We start from the raw sequence: 6,959 nt of genomic DNA, 5'->3' as shown, positions 1-6,959 counted from the left end.
AGAACTCACCTTTAAAAGTCCATTTATCGTGTCTGAATAATGACAAGGTGATCTGTGCAGCTGACTCACTAAGAGACAGTTTTCAAAGATCCATTCAGAGATTTAAACAAAATAGATTTGTTTTGGTTTGTTTTTAACTGAGCTAAATTCCTTATGATATTTCCTTTCTACAGAACTCTTTAAGCAATGATGAAAGGTACCTATTTATAAGAAAGACCACATTTATAGATTAATGTACTGCTTGAAAATAGGGATCATAAAGAATCAAAACACAGTGAATCGGTGGTGAAATGCAGTATTTATTCAGCAATCTGAATATGAATAAGGAAACTAGATAACCACCTCTAATAATTCCGTTTGTTGTGGTTTTGTTTATTTAATGGCTTGTTGACTTGTGTTTTTTGTTTGTTTGCTTGTTTGTTTGTTTGCTTGTTTGTTTTTTGTTTTGTTTTGTTTTTCTCCAGAACTTCAAACAGTATGTAGGACCTTTGCTAAAATGATCTGTTAAGGTACACTCACTGTTGACATTTGGTTCTTGAATTGTCTTGCAGTACTGGTGTGTCTGACCCTAATTGCAAATGACCTAAAAATACCATTTGGGTATTTTCCAATTTTCCTGACATCAGACATAAATTCTGTGAATGAAAATATGAACACTTCTTACACAAATGCTGCATTGGCTTTCATAGCTACTACTTTGTATCTATAGACATTTTGTGCTAATATTTCAATGCCTGCTTAAAAAGCTATGTGATTTCCGTTCAAATTCACTGCAGTTTTTCTATTTTTAGGTACACTTTAGTAATCCGAGAATAGCATGAGTATACCAGAAAGAGAATCAGAATGCATCTATCCTATTTAAAGGAAAATATTTTTGCATGTTTATAATTATATTTTCGCTTTGAGGCTGATCTCTCTGGCTACTAAACAAAATATTTATTTAAAAAGAAATATAATTTTCATCATAGTAAAATTAATTTTGGATAAATTCATAAAATGTTTCAATATTTCAAAGTAACGTTATTTTAAAACAAAATGTATATTATATATATATTAATGTCTTAAAATGCTATATCTAATTAAAAAAGCCAGTTTTGCTACCACAATTCATATTAAATTTTATGCTTTTTAAAATAAAGTCACCTTGAAATTAATTCAGTTAGCCAACTCATAAGGCAGTTATATTTGTTAGTGAAGAGGCAGGTTTTGATGGGAAAAAGAAACAGACTTATGCTTATATAGTTGTACAACCCTTCTGTGTACAGGTGGATCCGCTGTACTGCGTACAGACAATTATGTTTATAGATGTGCTGTCCAAAGCACATTTCCTTGATAATATTCTTAGATTAAGTTATAAACTTGTCATATTTATTAGTAAGGTTGTCATTTTTTATGTTGAACATTTGTTGATACGTTTAAAATGCAGTGATTTAATGAAATCATATATTTTAAGGCAGAACAAAAAAATCATATAAAAAAAGTAATAATTTCTTGTGCTTCATTACTTTAGCATTCTTTTATATGCTTTCACATATTATTTGCTCCTTCCCTTCCCTTCCCTTCCCTTCCCTTCCCTTCCCTTCCCTTCCCTTCCCTTCCCTTCCCTTCCCTTCCCTTCCCTTCCCTTCCCTTCCCTTCCCTTCCCTTCCCTTCCCTTCCCTTCCCTTCCCTTCCCTTCCCTTCCCTTCCCTTCCCTTCCCTTCCCTTCCCTTCCCTTCCCCCTTCCCTTCCCTTCCCTTCCCTTCCCTTCCCTTCCCTTCCCTTCCCTTCCCCAGTATATGATTTACAGTAGAAATATGTCTTTCAACTCTATTTCTTTTGCCAGTGTTTTATATATATTGATCAAAATATATAATGGCAAAGGAGTCATATGCCAAGGTCCTATCCACATTCAGGTGTTTTAGATTTACGTGGCAAAGTTTTGGTAGTGGGACAGGGCTGCAGCAGAGACCTCAGTGAGCAGAGCCCAGCAGCTGCCCCATGTCAGGTCACAGCCAGTTCCAGTTGGCTCTAAAAGGGACCCACCGCTGACCAGAGCTCAGCATGTGAGTGATGCAGGTTGGGCCTCTGGGAGAGCAGATTTAGGAAAGGGAAAAAAAACTGCTGCACAACAGCAGCTGGGAGATAAAGGAGTGAGAAACATCCCTTCAGACCCCAAGGTCAGTGCAGCAGGAGGGCAGGAGGTGCACCAGGCATGCAGCACCAGTTCCCCTGCAGCCTGTGGAGAGGCCCCTGGTGGAGCAGGCTGTCCCCCTGCAGCCCATGGGTCCCACACGGAGCAGATCTCCACGCTGCAGCCCGTGGAGGAGCCCCCGGTGGAGCAGGTGGATGTGGCCTGGAGGAGGCTGCGGCCCATGGAGAGCCCCCGCAGGAGCAGGCCCCGGGCCGGAGCTGCAGCCCGTGGAGAGGAGCCCACGCAGGAGCAGGGGGTCTGGGGGGAGCTGCCAGCAATGTGTCAGGGACCATACTGGAGCAGGCCTCTTCTGAAGAACTGCACCCTGTGGTATGGAGCCATAACTTCTTGAAAAACTGCAGTTTTTCAGAAGCCTTTTTAGGATCAGTTCAGGAAGGATGGCACACTGGAGAACGGGCAGAGAGTGATCGTGAAGGCATGGCGGAGGTGAAGTGTTGCAGACCAACACAGCCTCCATTCCCCGTTCCGCTGCACGGTTCAGGAGCATGACATAGAAGGAGGTGGATGAGGGGAAGGTGAATTTAGTTCCTTTTACTTTCTTCTGCTTTTTCACTGCTCTGGTTTGTTAGTAATAGTCTGTTAATAGTTTGTTAATAATTATGGACTGACCACAGCCTTCATTCCTTTTTGAAGGCAAAGGAAAATCGATCTTAAAAGAACATTGTCAAATGTTAGAATCAATCTTTTCTACAGGGAGATAAAGAAACATTCTTGTCACTCTCAGCAGTGCTGTAAATTACCAACAAACTTGTAAAGTATATTGTTGCTTTGGCTAAAGATAGTTCCAAAGTGGATGTTTGTTGGAAAACAAAACCAAACCAACCAAACAAAAATCACCTTTAAGTATTCTAATTAAACATTTGCACATTATTTACCGCTACTTTTGTTATCATAATGTTTAAGAGGTCCATAGAAGACTGGTGTATCCCCTGTAGAACAAGATAGTCATCTTGAAAGTGAATAGACTGATTTAGCATTGTTAGGTAATGTTCCCAGTGATTTACATCTGATTCCTTAATTTTTTTGCTCAGTTTAGGTTACTCTAAGGTTTTCTCAACTATTTCAATATTGATAAATGTTCTGTCAAGTAGCAGTAAATGTCAATTTGGTATTAGCACTAAAAGATCTATCATGACAAAAATGAGCGCGCTCTGTGAATAGCATGAACAACAAGAAGGTCTGACTCATTTAATTAGTTACTGTTTCCCTAAAGTTTTGAATGTGTGAAATGTTCTATAAGCAGTGTAATATTTTATTATTACTTTGCACAAGGTCCTAGATAGGAGTATTGAGAGACATTTAGATTTTCTCACAGGAAATTGAACCAAAAAGTTTCTGTCAACCAGGAATCCTGGGAGTTGAGCAGCTAAAAAGATTAGAAAACCCTAAGTCTGACAACTTTTACTGTGGAATTATAGATTTATTTTTTAATAGACTTTGGCTCTAAATTCATTAAAAATGTTAATACAGGAAACAATTAAGAGCCAGCAGAAGGAATTGAGCAAACAAAGAGATTAATCAAGGGTTCTTCAAAATGAAAAATCTCTTTAGAAATTATATGAAATATCATGTGGTTGCAGAATGAAATCCTAAATTGTTCTCAAATGTACTGCAGAATAACAAAAGTCCAGATGGAAGAAGGCTTGAAGTACTGCATTCATTAGGGCTAGTAAATCATGCATTCTTTTGAGATACACTAAATTATGTTGGATCACAGTGTATATTACATTGTAAACTGAGTCTCTGAGAATATACACGCATAATCATAACTATGGGCTTGGCTACATAAATACTGAAAAAACTCAAGCATTACATTTCCTCCTTTGAAAATATATAAGTGAAATGTTGTAAAAAATAACCTATCTTCTTTCTTTTCCCCCTCTGATGAAGCTTCTGTTATGAATAATTCACAATATTTTCCTCAGAGACAGAGAATGAGGATCATTCATTGGATTGTAACTGCATACATTTCCTTTCTGTAATCAGCTTGGGACACTGAAGCAGAATGATGAGGTTGACTTAGGATCCCCTTTTGTATCATAGATATTAAGCAAATCACTTCTACTTGATATCCCAGTTTGTATTCTATGACTTGGGAAAAAGAAATGTGTTCTGAATTTTCAGTCTGGCTTTTCTAAACAAAGCCCTTATGCCATTTTACAGAATCAGTGAGACTCAATCACTGAATCATTTTAGCCAGTTTTTATTGAAGAATATCCAATGTTCAGAATATTCTAAACTTTAGTTATATACTTCATTGCTTTTTATTACTAAAGAAATAAATGATGCAATGTTCTTACTTTTTTTTTTTTTTTCTCCTTCATGGTATGGCTTTTTATAGTAAAGTTATTATTCTCTCTTTTTATGATGTTGCTGAATCACTTCTCTCTAGTCTCAGAGTATTCCCAAATGATACTTCTAAACTAATCCTCTACCTAGGGTGGAAACAAGGCCTTTATTCTTCACATTCTATTCCTATGATTTTTAAAAATTTATTTGCATGAAAATAGTATGCCTTCCAAAAATAAATAAAAATTATTGCTTTCAACTCTCCTAGCAGATGCATTGTAAACATCAAAGAAAAGTTCACGAGTGAGCCACAGTTACAGTAATAATGTTATCAGATAGGTTAAGGGAAAAAAAAAAAAGGAAAGAAAAGTCTAATTTGTCATTTTAGCTTATCTTCAGGTATACTGACTTCATTTGATTGTTGTAACCTCAATAATTTGCTAGGAGATTAATCCCTTAGATTCTGATGTTAAATTTGAAAACAGGAACAAGCCTGTTCATTCCTCATGCATTTTGAGAAATGAACCCTTTGTCTATTTCCCTGCCAACACAGTTTTGTATTTCAGTGTACATTTATTATTATTTTGGTTTGGTGTTTTTCATGTGACAGTACTGCTTTCCCTAGCAACTCTTCCCAAGTTTAAAGAATGTTATTGCAGGAAGTTAATCGCAAGACTCAGCTAAATTCTTTCCGCATATATTTTAAGGTTATTTTACTATAATTGTAAAGTACCAAAATATCACTCTGTGTTTTTCAAGAACAGGTGAGATGGAACCCCTGGAGAATTACTGAGAGCATTTCAGAGGAAAAGGCTCCCAAACTGGTTATACAAATAGCCAAGAGAAAGTGATGTGTTCTACAGTTATGACAGTGAGTAGCAGGGATCCTCTGGTTCATGAAGAAAAACTTCAGGGATGAGGTACACAAACATTTTTATTTTTGTTCTCTCTTTGGTTGCGTTCAGTTTGTTCTGTTAAAAAAAATAAAAATAAAAATTGATCATCTTTTTTCATTCACGTTATTTATTTATTTATCCATTTATTTATAATTTCATTTTTTTTTCAGACATTTTGGGACAGGTTTTTAATTAAAAAAATAAAAGTGCTTGGGATGAAACTCCTTAAAGAAGTTTCCAGTGCAGAGTAAGACAAGCGAAAAAGCTCTGCTAATATTTCAGAAAATCGTGGAGTACTGGATATGAGGAACTGAAAGGAAAAAAACGTACTTGTTTCAGTCAAGTCAAGGGTGTAATGTTATGTGAGGTGCCACTATTACTTCAATCCTTATTTGATTTAAGCTGTGGCTTTCTGCAGCACCAAAGATCAGATGTGCTAGTTCCATTTCTGTGGAATGAAATTTGGAAGACAGAATGCTTTGCAGCAGGTCACCATGGGTAAGGGATACTGCATGGAAACTCACTTTCCCACTCAGTAGTGTCATAAATCCAGAAGTTATTTTATCTCAAGAGGCTCTGCTTAATGCTGATTTCTTCTCAAGTCTTTTGCTTACAAGATATGGCAAAATGAAATAAAGAGATCTTTTAAAACATTTGTTTTTAAAATGATTATTACATATTGTAATTAACATTTTCTGAGATGTACTTTAAAATATTAAATGAATAAATAAATATATACGTAATTTAAAAAATCAGAATCTTGGAACTATGTTTAATCAGAAGACACCTGAGAAATGACATAGGAAAGCACAGAAATAGTGCTTTAAAATTATCAGTCAATATATGTAATGAACAGATTTATCAAAATCTGGAAAGGTCCTATGCTGAGCAAAAACTATAATGGGACTATTGTTACTAATGCTAGCTGCCTGTAAGAACAAAATTTTCAAGGGCAGTTTTACAGATAAAAATTCAAAATTGTATGAACAGCTGATTATTAGTCTGAATGTGAAATAAACACTGGAAGACCAATTCTGAAAGGCTATTGCTCAATTACTTTATTGGTTAGGACTAAAAAAACCTAAGTGATCAATAATACAGTATATACTGTGAAATCTCTGGCTCTTGCAACATTTAGGAAGAGAGGACAGCTCAAACATGATTTTAGACACTGATATTTATACCTCTGTTCAACATAGTTAGAGTTTATAGCTGTATAGAATTACCTAATCTCCATCTGCTCCTCCACAAACATTACAAAATTATGAGGACACCAGACATGTAAAATATTCCTTAATAATATTAATTTGGAACTCTTGAAACAGAAATCACCAATATTAGGAAAAAAAAAAAAAAGAACTTCAAAAGTCCACACAAAAATTCTAGGTATGAAGGTATGAATCAGGAAAAAAATAAAAATAAAAAAAAACCTTTATTGAGCAGTTAATTATTAAAACAGTTACGACCATTTGGTCATATATGTCATATATCATAAATGTTTATAGCCCATATAGCACATATATGGGCTATAAACAGTGAAAGAAGACTGGGCTTTCAAGGCCAGATATGAGTTTTAGAGA

The 6,959-nt window shown here is 35.6% G+C and overlaps 1 long non-coding RNA gene across 1 annotated transcript; it reads left to right on the top strand.

The window, feature by feature from the left end:
* Nucleotides 1-1,840: 1,840 nt before the first annotated feature.
* On the top strand, nucleotides 1,841-6,430 carry LOC106034922 (uncharacterized). Its single transcript, XR_010829598.1, has 3 exons — nucleotides 1,841-2,709; nucleotides 5,248-5,403; nucleotides 5,550-6,430. It is a non-coding gene; the product is annotated as an uncharacterized lncRNA (long non-coding RNA).
* The last annotated feature ends 529 nt before the right edge of the window (nucleotides 6,431-6,959 follow it).

Source organism: Anser cygnoides, chromosome 2 (assembly GCF_040182565.1).
Source record: "Anser cygnoides isolate HZ-2024a breed goose chromosome 2, Taihu_goose_T2T_genome, whole genome shotgun sequence".
Lineage (NCBI taxonomy): Eukaryota > Metazoa > Chordata > Aves > Anseriformes > Anatidae > Anser > Anser cygnoides.
Note: the sequence above shows the minus strand (reverse complement) of the source record. Positions and strands in the feature narration are given on the sequence as shown.